We start from the raw sequence: 25,233 nt of genomic DNA on the forward strand, positions 1-25,233 counted from the left end.
TTTGACCCTAAGGATTTTCTTAATGTAAATAAAATTTCTGTTCCGACTGTATATAATTGAAGTCACACATTTTAAATAGTTTCAATTTTATTGTGATTGTCATTTTCAAAATTATCTATCAATTCAAAAACAAAGTAACAGTTCCAGTCATCCCAGGTACAAAAAATTCGAGAAAGATATTCGAGTAAGTGAAAAAAGGCTTCACTGCAAAGTAGCTAACAGGACTAGCTAGGATGGTCGTGATTTCAAATGAAAGAACTGCAGAAAGATCTTCTTGTACAGAAGACATGTCTTTTGATGAACATTTTCAGTTACAAATCAATGACCTAAAAACGTTTATTATAAAAAAATAGATAAGAAATTAACTAAGTACTAAAAGTATTAATTACTATTACTAAATCTCAAAAGGGAATTGAAAAAAAGACGTCGAAAAACGAAAAATTCCTAAAGCTTTACACGAAAGTTCACTCAAAAGTCCAAAACTCTCAAATTGATCATTTCTCATGTTTGTAAAAATTCTAAAAAAATAAGAATACGTTAATTAATTAATTTATTTAAAATCAAATAAAAGATAGATGAAACGAACAATAAAACCGATCAGCTGAAAGATTATTGCTAGTCCTCGCAAGTAAAGTTTAATCCCTTCGCTTACTCTTGGTTACAGAACAATAGTTAAAAAGATCAAAAGAAATAAAGCGTGAAACAAATCAACCAGAAGTCAGCGAAAGGGCCATAAATCTATCAACAGGAGAAGAAGAATTTCAAAAAAAACTTATGCCACTCACACTTAAAAAATAAACTAAAGATATACTAAAATATGTCACTCACACTTAAAAAATAAACTAAAGATATACCAAAATGTCACTCACACTTAAAAACTAAAGATATACCAAAATGTCACTCACACTTAAAAAATAAACTAAAGATATACCAAAATGTCACTCACACTTAAAAAATAAACTAAAGATATACCAAAATGTCACTCACACCTAAAGATATACCAAAAGGTCACTCACACTTAAAAAATAAACTAAAGATATACCAAAATATGCCACTCACACTTAAAAAATAAACTAAAGATATACCAAAATGTCACTCACACTTAAAAAATAAACTAAAGATATACCAAAATGTCACTCACACTTAAAAAATAAGCTGAAGATATACCAAAATATGTCAATCACACTTATAAGGTGCATAGAAATATTATAAACTATTACATATTTGGTAAAATTTGAACACTTTCAATGTTTTCAACTTTAATTGCGTTAGCTTTAATCGTGTTCAGTTCGGCTTGGGTAATGCCGTTTAATGCTGGATCAATGCGTATGACGGTATCAGCTCCTATTGATCTTATGTTGTGAAGAGAGCTCTTTATATCTCTGACACATCTGCTGCTTATACAAAATCGAAGTTTTGTCTCAACTACTCGGTCACGATCTTCTAGATGAAGGAGTCCTTCAACGAATAAATGAAGATTCCCAGTTACGATTGTTCTTGGTTTTAAACATCCCGAACAACGCGCTGATTGTTTTACTGATTTTCTTGAAAGGTACCACATTTGGGATGAGTTGAATTTTGCGTGATCTTTCAATTTCTGTGAGAATTTTCGGTCAGTATCCCTTTGAGTTGTCAGCAAAGTTGGAATTTCAGCAGGCATGGAATTTACAAGACGCTGAAACGACGAAGCCCCTATTTCTGTTTGGGCAATCAACTGGTCGTTTTCACTGATGCCAAACAGGTTTAAATATAGCCAAACAATATGATGACATAATTTTCTTGACGCTTGCTGGGATTGTGAGCAATCACACATCACTTCTTCAAGGCTTATTTCAACATTCCTGATGGTGTGTGATTGTTTAACTGTGAATTTCAATTGAGATGGATTTTTAGTCATTTCGACTAAAGAAAGTTTTCCGTGAAGCTCTTTAGCTTTTTTCAAAACTGATTGGCAATGCTTGCTTTCCAATGATTTCAATCTTCTTTTCTTCGCTTTTGGTGGTTGTGAACTTTGCAGGTGGTTATCATCCGATACGTCTACTTGGTGCTCTTGATATTCCTCATTTTCTGCTAATTCCGTGACATATTGATTGGCTCTCCCAATCTGACGACGTTCACTCCTGCGTTCCAGGTCCATTCGAGATGGCCCACCGCCAACACATCTTTCGCCTTCCTGTCGGTTCAACCACGTAGCATCTAATCTAGCTGAGTCACTGATGTCACTCATTACTGCATCGACCAACGATAGATTTTTTTCACCACCGGCTTTCATGCTGGCTTGTGCAGCCTCTGCTAAGCTCGATCTGGGGGCATTGTGTAGGTTACTTTTGAACGCAGAAGCCCAGCGGTACTTGACATTATTCCAAAATCTCATCATGTCATCAAGAGGTTTTCTGCATGTTTCAGGTTGCTTTCGAATCAAGTTGTCAATTTTTGCTTTTTCGCGATTGTAGCCTTCTTCGGTGACAGAATTTTTCATAGCCAACACCAATAGGTTAAATGCAGTCCCATCCTCAGTGTTAAAGTATTTCTTGTGTTTGTCGACGCTTTTCTGCAGATGAAATTCGCAACCAGCCGTTCTGTTTTCTACGAAATCTTTTCCGTACACATCCTTGAGGCCGATCTTGGCGCTTGCATGCTCATCACATTGGATAGTGGTAGGGTTAAAGATATCAAAGGATGAAGAATTTAGCATGTTATTGATCTTTCGGAAAAATAGTTCAGCATATTCATGGTTTTCGGTAGTAGCTTCCATTGTAACTAACCTGACCATTTGGCGCAACAATGAATCGTAATACGATAAAGTGTAAGTCTTCCAGCCTTTACATCTGAAGTATAAAAAGAAGCGATCAGAAATGAAACAATAGACAAAATAAACAGTCCAGCCCAGTGCCAGTAGCCCCCCTGAATGGGGGGGGGGGCTTTTTTTGACTTTAAAAATAACAAAAAAAAAATTATGACCTGCTGTTCGTGTAGTTTTTAAAGCCAAAGTTTTCTATACTTTCAAAACATTTTTATTTGCGAAAATTGTTCTTGTTGCGAAAAGCGCTGAAAAAAAAACTTAAAGAAGCTAATTAATACACAAAGTTTTTGATTTTTCTATAAAGCGAAATGTTCTACTAAATCAATTAAATACAAAAGCTTACCTGCTATGAAGAACATCAAGATGAACCGTCTCAGATGATAAGCGATGTGTGCCGTCCATGTTCAAATGGTTGAGTATCTCGACTTTTCTTTTGCTTGATTTGAGGACGAAGGGAAGATTGCCATCTGACCCATCGTTAAAGGCAAAGATAAGAAATTTATCATCTTTTTCGAAGTTTCTTTTTAATACCTGGTCTTCTGCTCGCTTTAGATTTCCTACGTAAGTTGTCGACGTACCGAACATCGGTGAAATTTCTTGCTTCTGCAACTGCATCACTATAGCTTCCTTTTTCGATATAGTTCTGTACCTGCTGTCTAATTAATGCCTCTCGTGTAACTCGAGGAAACTGTTCCGCCAATTGATTGATATCTTCCTTCCTTCCAAGAATCTCCTTAGGACAGGTATGCTCTCCATGGTGCTTACAAGTAACTTCCTTCTTTCCCAAATCTTGCTCCAGAATTAATCTCGCTTCGCAAGGTATGAAGGCAGCTTCATTATCACAAATAGTACACACAACGATATCACTTGTGTTCTGCTCAAAGTCTTTGCGGTTAACACCAAAGTCATTCACGTTAGAGCAGGTGGTATTTTTACAACAGTAACTCCCACGACAGTTAAAAAGAAGCCTCGGACCTTCTGTAAACGATTTGGTTTTGCTTGTTTGACAATGACCCCACGGACGCTTGCCTTTACAATTGCTTAGGGAACCCTTTCTCAGCGGTACTACATATTGAACAGTGCCATCAACATCGGCAGGTACACAGCTTCTCCTTTCCTTTTGTATGTTATCGAATACTGTCTCTTTTATGTATTTACGCTTTCCAATGTATTGGACCGCAGGGATTTCTTCATCTGAATCGTAGAATGACGCGGGTGAGCTAAACGATTGGTCTTCATTGTATTTAAAGTCATACATCTCACTTTTCAGTTCTTTCTTAATAGGCTTCACATCTTTGACTTTCGAGTAACAGCTTTCTTCAGATGCTATCACATAATCATAGTGTCCATTAGTGAAAGATAATTCTATATTAGATAAGATTGTTCCGTCATCCGGTTTGAATTCGTGGTAGTTAACCGATTCACCTTCAACGTAATATATTTTGAGTTTCGTCGAAGTCAACTTTACCAAGGCTAGAATGACAACATCAACAATATTTGTTGTGTATTCTTTCTTTTCTTCGAACGCTTTCAATTCTGCGTCTGCATTTTCTTTAGGACCATTGACCCATATCGCATATTTGGCCCAGCGCGCTTGCGAAGGGGCCTTTCAAGAGGAACTTTCCGTGTGTCTGTCTGTCCTGTCCTGTCTGTCCGCAGTCCGTGCCGTGTTCTGTTTTTCTGTCCTCTCACTTCTATCCGTGCTGTGTTTGCTCCTTGCACTCTCTTTTCTATTTTGTAAGCTTTCGCGCTCTTTACATTTACAACTTCAACACCAGGCGCTTCGACTCCTTCCTTGGAAACATGAAGAAGAAGTTTGGGAATGAACTTGTTTCTTCAAAGACTTTGTGCTTTAGGACATCCTGATGAATCAGTCTAAAATTCACACTGCAGACACGTTTTGCCACTTATAAATATTTACATACGATTGCTGTTATTTGATCCATATTAATATTTTATCATATCCATATTGTTGCTGATTTACCAGTAATTCTTCATATTATTCATCAGCTATCACTGTGATTGGAATTATCCAAGCTGCAAGGTATGTAAATGTGTTATTATATTGTTGCTAATGAATCGAAAGTTTAGCTTTATAGTTTGATTAAAACTGTTTTCTCAAGAAGTCCATCATATTTTGTAACCTTCTGGTGGAAAAGCTTTCACTTAAGATCGCCAGTAGAGCACACTGTGCGTTTTACATACAGTATGTAGCTTAATCGAGCAACCAGTGACTGTCTGAAAAACCGCTATTTTACTTACAGGCGCTCGATCGGGCAAGTCAAAAATTTGTGTCGGGCAACCATCATGCATCAATAATATGTTCTGTTCACGTTGCCCGATTTTCAAAACATAAATCCCAAGTCGGCCCAATCACAATGTCAGAAAATTTTTTGAATAGCCAAGCCCTTTTCTACATCACCATTCGCTTCAAGTTTTCACTTCACCCACCACACCACAGCACAGATGATGTTACGCAAGGAAATCGTCACAAGCCATAATGCGCGTTCAGCAGATTTTGAAAATGAAAGTGTAAAGAATAAACATTGCTGAAACGAGTTTAAAACGCGGGTAAAAAGTCCTTGGCTGGTTTGTGAGCCTTTGAAATTTGTTTATTTTGTATTCTGATTGCTCTCTCATGATGCCCCGCCATTATGAAATTTTTTTTTGTGTCTGCTAAATGCAATTTTGGGATACTTTGCATTACCAACTTTTGCTTGCGGCAAACACTTTGCCACATTGAGTCCCATTTAAGTTTTTTTTCGTCCACCTTCATTGAAATTATCAACTTGAAATTCACTGACATGATCGAGCCAACTGACTGGATTTGGGGATATTTTATAACGCAAACGGAACATATTATTGATATACGCTTAAGCAACAACCAGCAGCAAGACAGAAAAATTTAAACACAGATTCTGTCCTTGCATCTTTGAAAATGGCTGATAGAACTAAACAAGGATTGACAACCAGCTTATTAGCGTTTTTTGATTGCCAGACGATTTCAATCGAACGCAATCAACGATCGTACCAAATCGAACGCAATCGACCGATTGAAATTCGATTGTAGAATTGCATTCGATTTGGTTCGACTGGTTCGATCGTTGATTCCGTTCGATTGAGATCGTCTGGTGATTGGTGTTCGATTGAGTTCAATGAATTGATTTTTTTTATTTTTTGTTTTTTTTCAGCTTGAAAGTCAACTCTCGAAAACTTCTGAGAAGAATCATTTCCATCCATTGTCATCACTGGTGTTCGAGGCCAGGTTAGTACTTACTGGGATGATTTTAATTGTTTTATAAGAATAGTATTGGGCTATTCCAAAGAAAAATTGTACAGGGGGTATTGACGAACTTTTTTCACTAACCCCCCTGGAAAACTGGGATAACAAACTATCCCCTGGAAATTAGGAGTCAACACCCCTGGAAGGTGAAATTTTGTGAAAAAGGGCCTGGAAAGTGACTATTGATGCCAGTTTAGGAGGAGAGAACCCCCTGGAAACCTTTAACCCTTTCCGGACGCATGATTTCACGGCTATATGACGCAAACAAAAATTCGATTTTTGACTGACTTTACGAAAATTGCAATAGAAAGTGATTGATAAAAGAAATCACGATAAGTAATACCTAATTTTTTTCACATGTAATAGGGGTTTTGAAATACCAAAAAAAAATTTTAAATATGGCTGACACCTGGTCACGTGACCGAAAAATCGGTAGATTTTTTTTCAGAAAGGCAAAATTTTTGACTTGAATAAAGAAATAGAGTAAAAGGCATTTGCTTTACGCCTTGAACTTTGAATATGATTTAGAGAATTGAATTACTGACCGGGTAAAAAAAATTTCATGTCATAAGCTTTCCAAGAATCTGAGTAAAGTGATTTTTTGTCCAAATTTTTGAGCAATTTTTCCCTTACAGATTTAGCCTGAGTAAATTTGCAACAAACATTGAAACTTTATAATTCTTGTTGTATAGTAGGGGGAATTTTGTTCGATTTTTTGGAATCGCTTGACTGTTTTGTTAGAAGCACTTGTTATACATTTTTGGAAAGCTAAGGGGTAGGGGAATCGAAATTACTATGTTTCCAATTTTTTTTCGGACACTTTGGTGTGATTTTCGGACAAATATGACGGTCTCAGGCAAAAATCATAGGGTTAAAAATTAATGAAAATTTTAGCTCGAGAAAAAAGAGACCTGTTGTATATTTTTGGAAAGCTCTCTAAAAATTAAGATTAGAGATATATTGCAAGTATAGGTGATTTCTGTACCTAACTCGAGATATTAACCCTTGAAAACCGTGTTTTTCAGCCAGAAACAGCTATTTTGTCCAGTTTTTGCGCTTTTGTAAGCCCGTGCGTCATATAGGAACACGATTCATGGGCCACCCAGTGGCCCGTGCGTCCGGAAAGGGTTAATAACCCCCTTGGAAAATCTGAAAATAACCAAAAGGCCCTTGGAAAATCAAGGCTCAGACCTCCCTGGAAAAGTTTGTCAATACCCGTGAATGGTTAAAAAATGGAATAGCCCATTATTTTGCTATAAAACAATAGCAGCTGAAAAACTTCTTTCCTCCAAGACTATTTTAAGTCTTAAATTAACCTTTTTTAAGAGTATGAATTAATGCGAATGACCAAAATATTTAACCATTAAGTTTTGCGGTATTTAATAATGCGAATTGGGCCAAATTCGCATTAATTAGCCCCGCATTAATTTATACTCTTAAGGTATTCAAAACCAAATCAAAAGTCAAATCTTTTGTACAATAAGGGGTGACAGATGATGATTCAAATTTTTTAATTAGCCCCGCATTAATTTATACTCTTAAGGTATTCAAAACCAAATCAAAAGTCAAATCTTTTGTACAATAAGGGGTGACAGATGATGATTCAATTTTTTTCTAGAATAATCTAAGTTAATAATGGTAGCAGCCCCAGCGGACATCAAAAAATTTTCTGGTTCCCAACTTTTGTCACTCTTTTCTCTAAAAGCCGGGTTAGAAAGTTTGTAAAAAGACCCGAGAAATCAAAATTCAATAAAAATGAAGGTCCGCTCCTCAAAAGCTTCAGCGTGGGTGGCTGCCAATATGCCATTGGAATATCAGATAAGTCATTTTTGCCGACCACCCGCCCGCCTGGTTCTTATAAGACACGCTGCGAACAAAAGAATTTTTCGATGTCCACCCTATCACCTTTATGTCGTACAATATACATCTTACTAATTTTTGGACCTACCGGGAGGTCTTTTAATTTGACCGTTGTCCGTTCGTCTGTTACAAGCTTTTCTCGGGATTGGCTCGTCATTAGTTTTTTTTTATTTTTTGCACACTGATACAAAATAGCAATGCCTGAAAAGTGACGGAGCCCGATTTTTGAAAAAAAATTTTGGGGGGCAAATTTTGGGCCAAAAACTACCTAAAAATAAGGTTTTTTGGACTTTGTGCAAAATTGCTTCATTAGTTTTTCCTGATTTTTGGCAGAAAGATAGAGTGCAAGGTACCCTAAAATGTGGCTGAAGTAGTTTTTCTCGGAAAATTTTTTTTCGTCGTCAAATACGGATTTTCGCAAATTTGGGCCAAAAACTACCTAAAAATAAGGTTTTTTGGACTTGGTGCAAAATTGCTTCATTAGTTTTTCCTGATTTTTGGCAGAAAGATAGAGTGCAAGGTACCCTAAAATGTGACTGAAGTAATTTTTCTCGGAAAATTTTTTTTCGTCGTAAAATACGGATTTTCGTTTTTTGGGGGAAATTCCCTTTTACCATTTTCCTGTTAGCAGCTTTTCTCGGGATTGGCTCATTAGTTTTTTTTAATTTTTTGCACAATGATACAAAATAGCAATGCCTAAAAAGTGACGGAGCCCGATTTTGAAAAAAAATTTGGGGGCAAATTTGGGCCAAAAACTACCTAAAAATAAGGTTTTTTGGACTTTGTGCAAAATTGCTTCATTAGTTTTTCCTGATTTTTGGCAGAAAGATAGAGTACAAGGTACCCTAAAATGTGGCTGAAGTGATTTTTCTCTGAAAATTTTTTTCGTCGTAAAATACGGATTTTCGCAAATTTGGGCCAAAATGTGCCTAAAAATGGGGTTTTCTGGACTTTGTGTGAAATTGCTTCATTAGTTTTTTCAAATTTTTTGGACAAAGATAAAAGGCAAGTATCTCTAAAACGTAACTCAAGCTGTTTTTTCCGGAAAAATTTTTTTGGCTGTAAAAATCGGATTTTCTTATTTGGGGAAACTCCCTTTTGTCATATTTAGGGAAAATGAGCATTTCTCGAGATTGGCTTGGTGTTTTTTTCTTATTTTTTGCATAGTGCTATAAAATGGTAATATTTAATTTCTGATGGAGCCTGATTTTCGAAAAAATAATTTTTTGAGCAAAAATGGGCAGAAAAGTGCCTATATTCAAGCTGCTCATTACACTTTCTTACTCTCTTGCTATTTGTCCTATTTTTATCTGATTTTGGTCACCAGGTAGGTCCGTTCAGCATGTTGCTTGTTTTTTTTTTTTCTACAGATTTCAAGACCACCCTTCACTCTGTGTGAGGGGTTATACTCAGCATTATCAGCTTAATCGGCACTATCAGCTCAATCGGCACTATCAGCTTACTCAGCATCTATCACTATCAAAATTTACTGAACTAAACTTACTCAGCTCACTGAATATTTGAAATAAATATACAAAACAATTTTACGTCTTTTTAATTCGTCTTATACTCCTCATTCGACACCTCGTGAGAAATCATGATATCCATAGAGGCTTACCGTATTTCAATAGGCAATTTTAATGGTACCCGGCAACTAGACCTCCGTTCCATTTATCGCCATCTAGTTCTAAACTCATCTTTTTCCAGCAAAGGCATTTCCCAGGTTCTAAAACCGGCCCCATTTTTATTTGCGACGCTATATCTAAGCATAGTTCTAATACTTTAATGGTATAAATTTTCGCGGGGATTAAATTTCGCGGATGGCACTATTGGGGGGCATTATTTTCTCGATTTTATGACTTTTACTGTCGAATCATGCATATTGGTTGTTGAAATACACATTATTTGCGCCTCTTTGATGCAAGTAACCACTCAAATAGTATTTATTTGACATATTTTGAGTTTTGTTTAGAAGTATTTCGCGGATGGGCCTTTTTCAAATTTCCAATGGGACTTATTTTCGCGGATGACACCCAAATCCGCGAAATCCGCGAAAATTAATCCCCGCGAAAATTTATCCCATTAAAGTAACCTATGGTGATATTGAAACTAATCCTGGTCCTGTCAATTTGCGCAAGGTAGTCCGTGCATCTTACAATCAAGGGAACGTAGACATATTTGGTCCCCAAGCAGGTACTCAATGTATGTATATGTCTACATCCGCGATATTATACTCTCATTTAAAACTTCTAAGAGATTGGGAAAGGTCTGATCTTGATATTATACTAAGGTTAGGCAATGACCTATACAGAGGTCTTGGCTATACTAACGAATACATCGATTTGACCGAGCTGCCTTCCCAAATAAGCATTGAAAACGATGTTATTGAATTTCAACGTACCCCTGTGACTGTGTCAGTCTTAAATGAAGACAGCAGAGGTTTTATTAGACCACCTCCTACTTTTAGTTGTGGAATCTTTCTAGCATGTGGCAACGATACTGCATTTATGTTTGGCAACAATAGTTTTTATGTCTTCGATTCCCACAGCCGAAATTCAGATGGTATGATTGGTGGTATTACGGGAACATCAGTCTTACTCGAGTTTAACACTGTAAGTGATCTAGAAGAATACTTAAAAGCATTCTATTTGAGACAGTTTCAAAACAATATTGTCGGCTTTGAAGTTCAGTATATAAGAACTATAATTCCAGGTTGGACTTTGATAGATGCACGCAACAACGTCAGAAAGTTCATAACATAAACCAACCAGGGGCTGAACAAGACTCAGGCTAAGTAACAAAAATCTAAATTATTAATTCAATCTGCTCAGAAGCTCGAAATCACACGCTGGGCCTTCACGCCGCTAAGGCTTCTTGTCTTCCTTTTTTACTTCCTTGATGGCTTGATGCAAAAGTTCTTTGTAGCTGTTTATGTCAGGTAGAAGATTTACGCGTTTCAAGGAGCTAAACACTGCCCTTGGCAAGCAATGACCATCGGGTTTCACGACAATTCTTCTTTTTCCTAGGCTTTCATAATGATTGTCGAGCAACTTATAACGTTTCCGAAGGTCTTCATTGTTTTGAATGCTTTCAGCTATTCCGCATTTGATACAAAAAGGTTTCATCTCTTCACTGTGCCTAAAAGTTGAATGATCTATATTAGCGAGAACACGTGCCGAAGGTTTAAATCCAGTGGCGTGGTGGGAAAATTTTTCTGGGGTGGCCAAGTAGAGTTTGGCGTCCTTTTTTGAGATTTTTTGTTTTTGGCGCCCCCTCTCTATATATTTGATTTTCTTACGAATACAGCCTAATCACTGGAACTAAAAAACTAAATCATAAACACAATAAAGAGTGTGCAAGCATTTTTGATCTGAATTTTCCGTCCCCACTGGATTTTGTTGATTGGAAAAAATGGAAATAGATATCCCAGTTATAAAATGAAAGGGATTTTTTATCTCCACTTTCTATGAAATTTCCACCGGGTAAGTGAGACAGGGGTGTCGCAAGAGAAGATTGAAATAAACTATGATCCGATCTTGAAAGCCTTACTTGGTGCTTGGCTTATTATTACTACAAAATGCTTGAAAATAAGAACTAACGACATAAGCTATAATTCAAAACAGAAACTTACGTGCAAGGCTGGCTCTGTGTTTTCAGATAGAGTATCTTCTTGCTGCTGACCATTGACGTTCTGTTGAGAACACCTAAAAAATATTCGGACAGAAATTAGAAATCTTATCCCTAATAACATATCCCATAAACCGTGAAACCACATTTATCCTTTCTAGAAGTGATTTACTGATTTACAAACCCCTAGGGGTAGAGAGACATGGTGATAGCCTTCAGTACCCGAGGGGTATTCAAGGTAAGTGAAATAAAGGATATTCGGTCCTTAACACTTAATACTGATTTTTTTCGAAAGCAGTAAAACTGATCAGATTCAAAAATTTAGTACTGAGTGTGTGACATTTTTGAAGACCCTTACATTATACCTTATAGAAGCAGGGCACTTGATGTCTAGTATATATAATTTGGAGAAATACCTTACCATTATCTTAAGTGTGATATGATAAGATGGGAGTTGCGAGTTACGAGTAGCTCAATATTGCTAATTAAAATTAAGGCCACTCCGAATCTTAATTTTTCTAAATCTTTACACGAAAACATTACTCGTAGAATTTGAAAAGTTTACTTACAACGCCTCGCTTTCTATGAACTCTATATCACTGTCACCATTGGCATCGGTGTCACTTGATAATACAATCGTATCCATTTTGTTCACCTGAAAAATGACAACAGAAAGTAAAGAGAATAAGAAACAATTAGAGGTTTTCTAGCAACACATGTTTTTTTATAATTAACGATTTACCCTTCTGTATCTTTACAAATTTTGAAAAGAAAATGGACCAATATGGCGCCAAAATGATCCCTAGTGGGTTAAGCTATGGTAAATGTAGTTTCATTTTATGTTATATGAGCCACCCCCAGTTACCCCTCAAATCACTCATTCACGAAATATTTTTCGAAATCTATGAAATAATGATTTTCCGAAATGGGGGAAAATTTTTCCAATCCAAGTATAAAACAAGTGATACTTTTATGGACCTACCTGGTTAGGGGGGTTGTACTTTTACGGTGTGACGGGATTGGCCCTTTTTTAGTACAGTATTACGGAATTTGACGAAAAAAAAGACGGGAAAACGGGATTTTAAAATCAGACGGTGACGGTATTTGGTCATATTTTTTGTCATTACTAGTATGCCTGTATTTGAACCTGTACAGACCGGTGTGACGGTGGTTATTATTTTTTTCAATTCTCGGAATTCCGGGATTCAGCAAAAATTTTGACGGGAAATAATAGTGACGATGATCTATTAAAATTAGTCGTTTGTTTCTTATAAAAAAAACTGTTAGAAACCAAAATTTCATGCTCTTGAAATATTCTTTCAAAACTAAGCCCTCATGAGGAAAAAAAACATCTATCTCATAAAAAAATTGAGTAATTTGACTAAGAACATTGATGTATGCTTATTAATAGTGATTCTTATAGACAAACATGCATTTTTTGAGCCAAGCGTAGGACGGTTTACGAAAAACTAGAAAAACATTTATTTCCTTTTCTTGTTTTTTCATTAGTTGCTAAGAAAAATGGCCAAAATTTTAGGCATGAACATCCGGAAATACTCTAACCCTGAGCCCAAAACTGGACTTTATAAAAAAAACGAAAATATAATATTTTTTCCAAATTTTGACCTGAAACCTGTAACCTGAACCTAAACCTGAGCGTGTACTAGGGGTAGCGCAGAAGCAGCCAACGAGCCCATTTCCCCGAAATATCTGTTTCCCTTTTCCAGGAGAGAGTATTTTTTTGAAAAATGGGGAAACAGATCCGATTTTCTAGGAGAGACCTTTTCCTTAAAACTATCTGTTTCCCCGCTCCAGCTGATGACGTCATCAGAGAGAAACAGATCAGTATTTCTAGGAGATGACATAATAAATTGGGAAACAGATATCTGTTTCCAAAAAAGATGATATTGCATTGGAAACAGATTGAACTTTATGGGGGAAACATATATCAATAACAATAAGAAAGGGAAACAGATGAAAATTTCCAGGAGAGGGGAACAGATATCCTATTTGGGAAAACAGATCAAAATTTTAATTCTGAAAATTGTGGAAACAGATCAAATTTTCTAGGAAAGATACTTTGAGATAAAAAATTTAGGTTTTGCGGAGAAACAGATCTTCATTTCTAGGAATAACATTTTTGAAATATTCGGCCAACAGATCAAATTTTCCAGGAAGGCTATGTCTGGGAAACAGATATTTAAAAAAAGGTCCTCGTTTGGATGCTTTCGGTAGCGTACGATCGATAAAAATGATACTTTAATCTGAGAGATTTTAGCGACGCTGATTTAAGTTTTTTCGCTAAAACTTTTAGAATTTTTTTAATGATTTTTAATTGATTTTTGCCTAAAGAATCAAGATTTTTCGGACTCGCTATTATTTGCTAAAATTTGTCTCGCTAAAATTTCTTCGAATAAAGTATTTAAAGTCTATTCACGATAAGTGTGCATTCTTTTTTCATTTACTTCAAACTTTATAAATTTGGTATCATTGGAAAGATATTAGTGAGTGGAACAATTTGAAATAAAAAAACTTTAACAAGATTATAAAAACGAAGATGAAAATGAAGAAGAAAAAAATGAAGATCTTGTAAAAAAGTGCTATAATTATCATTTTCACTGAAGTGAATCCTTAATCATCGAACGTCATCACTGTGAAAAAAATTCTCAAAAATAATCATTCAGTCAAAAGATATCAAACAAAGTTATAAGCTGATTGACGTCTAAAAACGCTGTTTTCTGCAGTTTTTTGCTGTTTTTTGGGGTCAATCACTTATTAACTTTGTATCATAACTTTATATTGAATAAATATTTTAATAAAATTTCTTCACAGTGATGATCTCCTAAGATCAAAGAGTCTCTCCAGTGAAAATGAAAGTTATAGCACTTTTCTACAAGATCTTAATTTTTTTCTTCTTCATTTTCATCTTCGTTTTTAGAATTTTTTTTAAAGACTTTTTTATTTCAAATTGTTCCACTCACTAATATCTTTCAAATGATACCAAATTTATAAAGATTGAAGAATTCCTTCAAAAGTTATAGGTAAAAGAAAAAAGAGTGCACACTTATCGTGAATAGACTTTAGCAACTTTCTCGCGTAGTGAAACGATTTTATATACATAGATCAACGAAAAGTAAAAAGTAAAATGTTCACTAACCTTCTTGTAAGCTCATGTGCGTCTCTCTTCAGCTGCAAACTTTGATTTTTGTTAAGATGAGAAAAACAAAAAATTTCTTTGCAAAAACATCAATGTGCTAAAAATGTGCCCAAAAAAAGTTTGAGAAATGCAAGTCTCCACTGTTTTAAGCAAACAAAAATAATTATAAATACAATAGCAGAACAATTTTCTATTCTTTCAATGCTCTTTTATTTCTTTTCAAAATGTGACGAATATGTGTTAAATACTGTGTGTAGTTTACTGTAGCTAGTTTGTGTAGCAACCCAGCAGCTGGCACACAATGTTATTTCAACATTGTTTTAACGTCCAAGTACACGCTTTTTTTATAAGAATGGTGTAAATCCATTTCATCATGGATATCCTTAACTTTTTGAGGAAAATCATACTAAAATATTCTTACAGCATTCTTAGGTTAGGATTCTAATTCAGACTAGATATAAAATTTAGTACATACGTCTCAAAATTCCATGATTGTGATATTCTTACCATATTCTAATTTTTTTGGCCATTTTCATCATGGACATTCTTATAAAGTGTATTCTTATAAAAAAAAGCGTGTACATTACGGTTAAAATAAGAGGCGCTTTCTCGCTTAATTTTCCATTGTTCTCGTACAAGTTCGTTCTCTCTTTGTTTCAATTCCAGAAATGTTTAACTATACTATTAAGTAACCATGGTGATATGAATAAAGTAGAGCTAAGGTGTAGCTTTGATTTGGACTTGTTTATATTTTGTTCTTGTATTCTTTTTTTTAAGTTTTAAGCTTTTTTTGCTGTTATTATTTAAGATAACAGCCTCAGACTTGTTTTTAATTTGCAACTCGCACTTTTAGTTTGCAACTCGCACTTTTAATTTGCAACTCGCACTTTTAATTTGCAACTCGCACTTTTAGTTTGCAACTCGCACTTTTGATTTGCAACTCGCACTTTAAATTTGCAACTCGCACTTTTAATTTGCAACTCGCACTTTTAATTTGCAACTCGCGAATTTTGTGCGTTAAAATGCAACTCGTAACTCGCAACTCGCGATTTTATTTTGTTAAAATGCAACTCGTAACTCGTAAAAAGTAACTCGCAACTCGTGGTTTTAAATGCAACTCGTAACTCGTAACTCGTAACTCGCAACTCGCATATGAAAAATCCTCTGCACAATCTTCCGATTATTGATGTTTACAAAAGTCTTTGAATTCAACAAAATGGTATGTGAATTATTAAAACCTTTTCAAAAAGAACACACAAGAGAGAGGTTTGGCAAATACAATACAGGCTGTAGGCTTGGGTTGTTTTGTTTATACCAAAGTCAGCCATTTTTTTTTTTCAACCATCTTTAATTATGCGAATTAACTATTGTGTAATTATTTTGAAAATGTCAAGTGGCAAAAAAAGTGACAGTTTTGAAAAATTCAAACTTCTCTACTGGACCTGGCTACTATTTCAGCTATCAGTGGTAAGATAGTGAAATATTAGTCAGTGTTTCCTGGCTAGGCATTCCTATGTTTAGCAATAAAGATATAGAAATTTTAAGTTGTGTAAAGGACCTTTTTGTACTGTTACTTTACTGAAGCTTAAAAAGCTAAACCAGGTTGTTGCATGCAAAACATTCGGAGAAACATTTTCTAAAAAGGAAGTTTTTTCGAGGTTATTACTGATTGACTGTCGCAAGGTCAAAGCTATTTTCCTTTTGTGTTTGGAATGCTTAGTGAAAAACGCAATTGTGATGGAATATTTTGGTGATAAACTGGACGTGGAAAATACAATGCCTAATTTGAAAGCAAAGTTCAAAGCCGAGTCTCTTAAGAATGATCCAGTCAAATCCCCTGATTTCAAAAAATCCTTATTGACGTGCTCATCGCTGTTAATGCCCATACATCTTTAAAATCTTGCACAACGATATTAAGCCTGATAATTTCATCTATGCAAAATATTGAGTTAAACTAATCGATTTTGGCAAGGCAACATTGTCTGTGGAAACAAGGTTTGGGACATATATCAAGGAAGTGAAACCGCAGAGAGATATAATATATATCATCGCCATTTGGCTAATGAGTTGAAGCAAAGTGAAATCACAGATGTCTATTCCGTCGGATGTTATTTCTCTTGAAAAGAGTATGGAAATTAGAAAACCAGATTTCAGGATATCGGTTAAGAAAGCATTAACTGCTTTAGAAAAAATTGTTATTTAATTAAAGTAAACATTTATGCTTGATAGTTTCATAGGATACATACGAAGATTTTTCTACATTATTGCAGATAAGTAAATATGCATGTGATGAAATTTTACAAACACCGATTCCTTTAATTTTGTCAGATTTTTTATTAAAAAAGCTGGTCATTCAGATTAATCTGACGACTAGCTATTTTCTCAACACTTTTCATGCAGTATCATCTTTCTTTTTTCAGATCAATATCTAACTTGAAGGATCTTTTACAAAAAAAAACCGAAAAGATTGAAGAAAAGCTAGGAAGGCAAGCGATTTCGATTGAACAAACGTCCAAAATACTTATGGACTTGAAAGATACAAATACAAAAGCTTTGAAAGCAACCTCTAAAGGAAAGAAGATTATAGCCCCGTTTAGTGTTAAGGTAATTAATTCATCATTTCTCTCATATATATTAATCTAAAGTTGATACCTTAAGGGAATTAATTCAATTTTCGCGGGACTTATTTTCGCGACTAACTTCGACTGTAAATTTTTGCGAGGATTTTATTCCGCGAATTTGCCATTTTTTTCAGATTTTCACAACGATTACGAGATTTTGCGTGAATGGTAGTCTCCATAAGTCGAATGGCTACGAGGAATGAACATTTATTCGAATTATAGAGGCTTTCGAGTGAGGAAGACTAAGAGTTTCTTAGCTGGAAGAATTTTTAGCGCACACAGTGAACTTTCATTGGAACTTTTGTAAAATCGGGATTATTTTGGCCGATTTCCTTTGTATTTCCTTAAGTAGTGCTCATAAGGAGATAAAATTTGGTATATGAAGTCTCCTTATAGCAATGTAAAAGTAGGAAAAAAAGTTTTTTGATACATCAATTGTAAAAGGGGTTACGCACGATACCAAAGTCTCGTGTTCGCTTTTTTAAACACTACCGTAGGAAGCTTTCTCATTCCTGGGGAAATTTTTCCATTGCCAGTTTAAAACAGAAAAGTACCTAAACTAACCCAATTTTTGTTAACTTGTTTAAAAATAAGGGGTTAGTTGGGTGTTATCTACCGTACACATAACAATCCAAACGCTTCCTTATCAAAAGCGCTGAAATCCCAAAAAAGTGGCTATACCGCAGCAACATCCGAATTTTGCGATTTTGGTACGTAGGGCAAAATTCAAACTAAGGGACCCCAGCCGTTTGCGTCATTCGTGATCGCGGGAAATAATTTGAGGCATCATGGTGCGTGATTTGGGCTATTTTCGTTATATTTGCATGATGTATCAACCACTTTTGGTGATTTGCATGGTTGTCACGAGATCAAGATAGATTTCTACAGATTTATTTTAAGCATATACAAACTCTGGTGAACATAAACTTGATTTTGGAACATTGAGCCTCTTTCGTGAAGTTAACTTATTTTTGAAAATTTGAGAATCTATTTTCAAAAATTAATGAAACTATATAATATCTGTGTAGTAAAACACTGAACATTTTTCTGAAAACACCGACCAACCTCAAATTACATACTGCTTTATGATAGACTGACCCTCCCCCAGCTCCACGGGCTGATTGGTTATAAAATCATCAAATGTTAATGTTATGGTGAATTTTAATGGAAAGGAAACTTCTTAACTACAGAAAATGTCAGAATGTTCACTCTAAAACCTAATTAATGAATAACGTGGAAAATCCTGATGGAATACAAGATAGAATGACATATTTCTTTATAAGAACGATTTCATGAGAGTCGAGGCTCAAATCGCCAGGGTATAAAAACAACTTTAAACACAAAATGGCTGAATCATAAGAATTTGAATTGCAAGAGTTCTTACAAAATATTAACAATTGAGGTGAAATAAGCAAAATCGTATGCTTTTTTATCATAAAAATTCAATAAATACGATCTAAAGTAAGAAAGTCATAACGATTGTTTGGTATAAAAAAAATAAAAACATCCTAGGCTCAACAAAGAGTTTTGTCTTATTGAAACTCGTAGGAATTATAGAAATAAAAATGAGATAAAAAATGTCTCAACAAAAAATTACTGGTTCAAATAAACGTAACCTGAGATCAGATGGTGAATGTTTTCTGCACACCACGCTGAAGCTCTAAAGGGATGTGTGAAAACAAACAATCTGACGAATATGCAATCTCGAAATCGTAAGGACCGCGTTCGTCTGAAAGGACTAGGAACGACAACAAAGTTGCGTGATTATGTTTATACATAGGGCGCCGTATCAGTTTTAAACTTTCCGGCGCACAACAAGATTCTTGTTGTAGAATTTTCCACGGGAGGACTATTTTCCTCTGATGTTTAATTTTCAAGCGACGTCAGAGGTTTATCGTGCGCGTAAGAAAATTACGAACAGCTGTTATCAGGTTAAATAAACGAGACTGTAAAACCAAGAGGTCTTAGAAAAATCTCCAAGAGTCCTAAAATTTCTCAAAATCTATTAACATAACTTAATATAAAATCCATACTAGGAAGTCCTAGAAATTTCCATAAATTCCATATATCCTAAAAAAATTCAAAAATTATAAAATATATAAATCTATTTCTTTTGTTAGAAATGGTCCTTCCAGAAAACTCATTCATTTGGGTTGGACAGTAAAAGATATATTATTTTTTCCATAATTTTACCACTGGACAAATCGACCCCCATGGGCCTGGGTATGACTGTTTTTTGCAATTTTTTCAAGAACTGGGCGGGATGGTTGGTATTTTAAAGGTAAATTGGGTGTGTCAAGTATGTGCAAAATTCATTCTCTCACAGGGTCAATTTTCAATTTTTGGCTTGGACATACCCATCACCTACCGTGAAGTCGGGTGCATGCATAGCCCTCAAATGAATGGCCTGGCTGGTCCTTAAAATACAAAGTTAAATCAAAACAAAAATGGTAGAGTAAAGCTGTGAGCGGAGCTGCGTAGTGCATTTGTTTTGAAATTTTGCTCCTTTGATTGGTCAGTCATTTGAGGGCTATGTGTTTAGGGAATTGACAAAGTTCTTGTAACGATTTTGTTTGTTCGTTATATTCGTTCAAGCTAAAAACACGAGAAAAAATTATACAAAGTAACTTGACATATTTACATACATAGGCCTATGTTAGTAGTCGGTTAGTCAGTCAAAAAATATACAAGTCAAAATTGTACAAGCTATAGTCAAAGTCTGAGCCAAAATCTAAGTCAAAATAGGATAAAAATGGCACAAAATAGCATGGAAAATATGTACAAGACAGAAATATACTTACAAAATATTGTCGGCAAACTATCCCAAAAACAAATAAAGACTTGACTTGATAACTAGTCAGACGCTATCAAAGTTGTAGTTTTGTCAAAGTCAGACATGACATTTTCTTACTAAAATGTCGTCTTTTCTCTCACAGCTTTCTTGTGTCTTGTCAAAGAGAAAATTGTGTCAAAAAAAGGCGTTCAAAGTTTTCTATATAAAAGGCAATAAAAAACACTAATTACTCCGGCAGGAGAGCCATCATACCAAACCACTCCGATGGAGAGCAAATTCAATGACGTTATGCACTTGGGAGTTTTAACCAAAACACTCCACCCAACAGAGATTGCGTCTCTCCAAACAACCAGTGCATCCAACAAGCATTTGCCATTTGACCAACAAATCATACAAACGCAGACTGCGTTTCATGTAAAAGTTCTTTGAGTTACCAATGCGATTAACTCATATCAAAGTTCATTTAGTAGAATTTAACACAACAATACCATAATTACAACCAAGCTGGATTTCGAACCACGCTCGTTAAGACCATTTCATCGAAGACAACGATCACTGGACAGCTTCCAGTAATCCTAACCTCCCAACGGCTCGTTTAAAAGTGCTCCCGTCCTTCGTCCTGACGATTGCCACTCGCGTTCTGCCATCCTCTGATGGAATTACGCTTTGGATTCGTGCCAACGGCCACTTGTGTCTGGCGATTGAGGTGTCCTTGATTACCACAAGGTCTCCTGGCTTCATGTTTCTCGTTTCGCTCGTCCATTTTGACCTTTCGTTAAGCGAGGGCAGGTATTCTTTCACCCATCTTGACCAAAATGTTGCGAGTGCCTTTTGGACTTGCTTCCATTTGCTCCTTAGTCCGGATGCCTCGCTCATGATTGGATAATTTGGTGCGGATCGACCAAGAAGAAAGTGATTTGGAGTCAGGGCTTCGTAATCGTTTATGTCGTCACTAACAGGTGTAATTGGTCGGGAATTGAGGGTTGACTCTACCTCAAGTAATAAGGTGTGTAAAGCCTCCTCATTAAACATTCTGTCACCCACCGTTGCCCTCAGTGCTCTTTTTGTCAGCTTGACCATGGACTCCATGGCACCACCCATCCATGGCGCGACGGGTGGATTGAACTTCCATTCGATGTTGTTTGCTGAAAGTTCATTAGTAATCCTTTTCTGGTCTAATTTCTCGAGTGCCTCCCTTAATTCTCTCTCTGCCCCCACAAAATTAGTCCCGTTGTCACTTCGGATAACCCTGGGGTTACCCCTTCTTGCCCTGAATCTTCTAAGTGCTAGGATAAAACAATCAGTGGACATGTCACCTGCTAGCTCGAGATGTATACTTCGTGTCGTCATGCAAGTGAACAATGCACCGTATCTCTTTGCTGCACCAGTGGTTCTTCTAGTTCGTCTTCCTTGTTTGATTAGCATTGGACCAAAGTAGTCCACCCGACATTTTGGAATGCGTGACATCTGGAATCAACTCTTTCAAGTGGTAAGTCAGCCATCAGTGGATGTTTCGTCTTGACACTCTCCTTTTTGCAGAAGAAGCATTTCGTTAATATCTGTCTCACCTTTGATTTTGCGGCTGTGATCCAAAATTTCTCCCTCAGGATGGACAATGTTGCGTTTCTTCCGATGTGATGATGTTTCTCATGTGTATGTCGGATGATGAGTGTGCTGATCGGATGTTCTTTAGATAAGATGATTTGATGCTTCGCTTGGGTAGGTAACAGTGCTTTTGAAAGTCTGCCTCCTACACACAGAAGTCCTTCCATCTTTGTTGGCTGAAGATTCGTCAGTCTTTGTGCGGACAAACTTGCTCTGGATTCTTCTTGAGAAATTCTGCATAGTTCTCGGCTGGCTCTTTGAAGATCATTGGCGGTCAGAATTGACATATCTGTCTCCGAGCTACCGTGTCGTTTGAATTCTACCCATCTCCTTTTCAGTTTTATGATCCATGCGTGAGCTCGTTTGATTTTGTCCCATTCTGAAAACTTCTCCCATCTGATGACATCTGTCGTTTGATCCTCTAATCTCTGGATGCTAGCTGTCGATGTCTCTTTCATGATTTCTTCTGGTAGGGGGTCAATTTTTGCCTCCTCTTCGAATTTGATTAGATCAGGATGTCTCAGAAAATCAGGACCATTGACCCACTTGTCGATTGGCTTATCTTCTGGCTTTTCTGTGATTGGTCTTGTCCCAAGATCAGCAGGATTCAACTTGCCAGGTACGAAATTCCAGTCTTGAACATTTGTCTTTTCTCGGATCTCGTTTGTCCTGTTCATCACGTAGGTTGAGAACCTCTTCTCTTCATTACGTATGTATGATAGTACCACCATTGAGTCTGACCACAAGAATGATTTGTCGATTGGAAGTCTCATCTCACTGTTGATACAGTGTTTTATCCTTGAGGCAAGGACTGCAGCTTGAAGTTCTAGTCTTGGAATGGTGTTTCCTTTGATTGGCGAGAGTCTCGATTTTCCAACGATGAGTGAACATGTAACATCTTCGTCCTTGACCGCTCTGAAGTAAGCACAAGAGCTGAATGCCTTCAATGATGCATCTGCAAAAACATGAAGTTCTACACCATCCCTTTCAATTGGAAAACCAAACCATCTTGGTACCTTGACATTTCCAAATTCAGGCAATGTAGACAACCATTCTGTATAGGTATCTAGCAAGCTCTCTGGAATAGGGTCATCCCAACCAACTTTTTCCTTCCACATTGATTGGAGAGTGATCTTTGGTGCAATCAGCAATGGAGCCAAGAATCCTAAGGGTCGTAAATTGAGCTAAGAAAACTCAAGAGCCCTCGTTTGGTTTTTGATGTTCCTTCATCTTGATTTTGAAAAAGAATTCGTCCTTGTATGGATCCCACCATACCCCAAGAGTTCTTTCATGAGGTAAATGTTCCAATTCTCGACTGGTGATCTTTGGGGATACGTCCTCCGTAGGCATAGCTTGCAGCAATTTTGGTTCATTTGATAGCCTTCGTCAACCTAAACTTCCTTCCTTTCACAACTTCTGCGACATTAAAACAAGTCTCTACTGCATCCTCGGTGTTGTCAAACGAGCTAAGGAAATCGTCCATGTAAAATTCCTCAGTCACTGCTTCTGTTACTCTATTTTATTCTCCTCTGATAGATCTTTGAATGCTTGAACCTCTTTACCTTCCACACGGGTGATGCTGCTTCGTAACGCCCAATTGGCACAACATGGAGAGTCGATCTTACCGAAAAGATGAACCTGCATTTTATATTCCGTGATAGGGTCTGGAGGTTTATCCCTCCAGAGAAAGCGGAGTGCATCTTGATCCTCTTCTGGAACTAAGACTTGGTGATACATTTTCTCAATATCACTGATGACTGCTACTTGACCTCTTCTGAACCTCGAAAGTACGGTGACAAGATTATTAGCAGGTTCGGACCAGGTAGCAAACTTTTGTTCAGGGAAGTGCCTTTGAAATTGAGGAAGCATCGAAGACGATTCTAATTTTTCCTGGTTCCTTGGTTCCAGGACAAAGTGATGCGGGATGTAGTTAATTTGTTCGAAACTGACTTCGCCTCTGTATCTGACAATTTCTTTACATGTCCCAAAGTGATGTACTCTTCAATCTTTGAGTGGTAGATTTCTTTGATCTCTGGAAATTTCTCAAGACGTTTCTCTGTTGATAGGAGCCTTTTCTCAGCTAGGAATCGATTGTTCTCGAGCTGAACTTTGTGTCCTTTCTCCACAACATTCCAACTTCGCACCTTCCTTCGACGAAATTGGTACCGTTTTCGAGAAGTGTGAGAGCTCTTCTCTCATCCTTCGTCAAGAGAGCAGGTGATAACATTGATGTGGTTGCATAAGACTCTTGTTGCCAAAACCTTTCAACACTCGCCTCCAGTTTCTCGAACGAAAGATAGGAAGTTTGCGGTTACAGATTTTTCAGAAGATCGTCCTCCAAAGAGTGTCCAACCAAAGATAGTTTTTACCGCCATTGGATCATTTTTCGATTTTCCTTTGACAAAATCAAGGTGAAGCAAGGCCTCCGGAGTGTCTGCACCAATGAGAACTTCGACATCTCCCTTGAGAGGCTGGACAATCGATATATCCTTCAGATGATCACAACGTTTCTTTAAGTTTGGTAAGTTGTAAGGTCGCATTCTTACATTCAGGTTGTCGACTACCCAGGCATCTTGAATTGGGATGGCTGAATTGAGATTTTGGGAAGCTGGTGAAATTGTGAAATTGACGGACTTTGATTTGAACGACTGCTTCTTTGTTAGGACGTTTGAAATCCTCATAGTTTGACTTTTTCAGACAGATTCAGTTTTGAAGCGAGACTCGACTTTATCAAAGTTGTATCCGAACCAGTGTCGAGAAGAGCATTGACTTTGATTGTTATTTCGCCATTTGAAACAGCAATTGGAATGACTTGAAGATAAGTATGGACGTTTGATTTTCCATAGTTGGATTCAATAACTTCTGGTGTGTCATTTGAATCGACGAAGTTGGGGTCATGTAGTGAGGAATGATGGCGTTTCTTGCAATGTCGACAGGAAACTTTTGACTTGCACTCCCGGACAGAGTGTTTTGGTGATAGGCAATATAACAGCATCGCTTTTCGTTGATTAGCTTCCTTCTATCAGGATTTTTTCTTTTGGAACTCGTCGCATTGCCATATCTTGTGTGGTTTTTGGCAAACCCAACAGCTCAATTTCTTGTCGTTGCCAGAATCAATGTAGTTGTTTTGGCTTCCTTGTTGCCACCTTTCTTATCTCTCCTCTTGTTTTCTTGAGTTGCAATTATATCTGCTATTGGATTGTAGAATTCCTTTAACGTGGCATCTAAGAATGTTTCAAGCTTAAACAGACTTAGATCAGTGTCATCGAAGTCCTTTGATTTCTTGTAAAAGTTCTTCCTCAGGTTGTCTGGCAACCTAATGACCGCCTTCGACAAGTTTTCCGTTGAGTGAATGGCGGAAATATTGCCAATCCTTTTTAACCAAGTCAAGGTGGATTTTAATTGTTGGTGGAACCTTTTCAAAGCTGCTCTATCATTTGACACCAGTTGAGGTTTATCCAGCAGAAGTTTTAGTTTGGCATG

At 36.6% G+C, this 25,233-nt stretch overlaps 1 long non-coding RNA gene across 1 annotated transcript; it reads left to right on the forward strand.

Moving 5' to 3' along the window:
* The first annotated feature begins 4,798 nt into the window (after positions 1-4,798).
* LOC136798189 (uncharacterized) lies at positions 4,799-9,488 on the forward strand. Its single transcript, XR_010845357.1, has 3 exons — positions 4,799-4,847; positions 5,995-6,068; positions 9,317-9,488. It is a non-coding gene; the product is annotated as an uncharacterized lncRNA (long non-coding RNA).
* The last annotated feature ends 15,745 nt before the right edge of the window (positions 9,489-25,233 follow it).

The sequence above is a fragment of the Clytia hemisphaerica genome, unplaced genomic scaffold (assembly GCF_902728285.1).
Source record: "Clytia hemisphaerica strain Z4C2 unplaced genomic scaffold, Clytia hemisphaerica genome assembly, whole genome shotgun sequence".
Lineage (NCBI taxonomy): Eukaryota > Metazoa > Cnidaria > Hydrozoa > Leptothecata > Clytiidae > Clytia > Clytia hemisphaerica.